The following is a 1,866-nucleotide window of genomic DNA, read 5'->3' as shown; positions in this document are numbered from 1 at the left end:
TTGTTACTCCAGTGGTTATTGCATCCTTTCTGATATTCTTGTTCGTTTCAATTTGGATAATGAAACGACAGAAGAAAGGGAAGTCCAAAGAGGTGGAGAAGATACCGGAGATGGGGACTCATCAATTAGTTTCCTATCACGAGATTCAACGAGCAACAAATAATTTTGATGAATCCAATTTAATTGGTGAGGGCAGCTCTGGCACTGTGTACAAAGGCACATTGTTTGGTGGAACTGCAGTGGCCATTAAGGTTCTGGATTTGGAAAATGAGCAAGTATGCAAGAGGTTTGATACCGAATGTGAAGTGATGAGAAATGTTAGACACAGAAATCTTGTTCAAGTGATTACTGCATGTTCTAGTGACTATATAAGAGCCTTTATTCTGCAATTTATGCCCAATGGAAAGTCTTGAGAATTGTCTGTACAAAGAAGATCGCCACTTGAACCTTCATCAAAGAGTTTCTGTAATGCTTGATGCAGCTATGGCAGTTGAATATCTACATCATGGTCATGTCACTCCAATAGTTCATTGCGACTTAAAGCCAGCCAACGTTCTTTTGGATGAAGATAATGGTGGCTCATGTTGGTGATTTTGGCATCTCTAAAATTTTAGCCATAAGCAAGTCCATAGCTTATACCGAAACATTGGGCACTCTTGGATACATTGCACCAGGTATAAAAAATAATCTCTCTTTGATTTTCTCTTATCATAGTTAAGCATTCTAAAAGTAAAAAAAGCAAGTCTTCATTTATGCAGAATTATTGTTGTATTTCAATTGAGTAACTTTTCTTCAATCCTTTTCTAAGAATATGGCTCAGAGGGAATAGTGTCTTCTAGTGGTGATGTTTATAGCTATGGCATCATGTTGATGGAAGTCTTGACCAAAAGAAGGCCAACAGATGAAGAGATATGCAATGAAAATCTTGACCTGAGGAAATGGATAATACAATCATTTTCAGGGAGTATGATGGACGTTGTCGATGCCAATCTTTTTTACGAGGAAGAACAAATCACTAGTAAAAGTGAAATCTGCATAGCGTCCATGATAGAATTGGGTTTAGATTGCACAAAGGAAATGCCAGAATCAAGAGTGACCATGAAAGATGTAGTGAAGAGACTTAACAAAATCAAAAACGCATTTCTGGAAACATAGAAGTGATCAGCATCTGTTCGGATGGTGTTCTTTCATGAGCTGCAAATTAATATGATGCTTTTTGTTTACCTAATTTCTTAGTCGTTCGTACTTCCTGGAGAGTGTTGCATTTCCCTCATTTTGTGATTTTAGATTTGAGTAGTCTTTAATATGTTTTGAATGCTTGAATAAAATTAAGAAATATTTTGAGATATAGGATCATAACACTGATGACTGTGGTCAGAGGCGTATCTAGAGGGGGTGCCGTGGGTTCACGTGAACCCATGCTCCCCTCTCTAGATCATGTATGGTAGTGTTATATTTTTTTTAAAATATTTAAATATAGATGTGTGAACCCATTTCAAAGTATATCATATAATAATGCGATGATGATTGGGTGCACCTCTCTAAGTGAGGATATAAATTTAAATCTTATATCTATCTTGTCTCTGTGAGTTAACACCTTTTCAAGTGGTTATCGGTTACACTTTTTGACGTTTCAGCTAATTTTGCTTTTGTTATTTTCCTTTAATCTTTCAAAATTTTTCAAGTGTGTTTACATTGAAAATTCCTAAAAATTTAACATTGTAATTTTTTTATATAATTAAATCAAATGTGTATATTAAAATTTAAAACTAGTAGTATTATATATTTTGAACCTATAATTTTTAAAATTTAATGGTTCATATACGAACTAAAAGTTAAATTGATCAAATTTATATTTAAAATATA

The 1,866-nt window shown here is 34.1% G+C and overlaps 1 pseudogene; it reads left to right on the top strand.

Annotated features, from left to right (window-relative positions):
• The first annotated feature begins 6 nt into the window (after positions 1–6).
• LOC107060498 (probable LRR receptor-like serine/threonine-protein kinase At3g47570) lies at positions 7–1,155 on the top strand (annotated as a pseudogene).
• Positions 1,156–1,866: the final 711 nt, after the last annotated feature.

Source organism: Solanum tuberosum, unplaced genomic scaffold (genome assembly GCF_000226075.1).
Source record: "Solanum tuberosum cultivar DM 1-3 516 R44 unplaced genomic scaffold, SolTub_3.0 scf00086, whole genome shotgun sequence".
Taxonomy (NCBI): Eukaryota; Viridiplantae; Streptophyta; class Magnoliopsida; order Solanales; family Solanaceae; genus Solanum; species Solanum tuberosum.
Note: the sequence above shows the minus strand (reverse complement) of the source record. Positions and strands in the feature narration are given on the sequence as shown.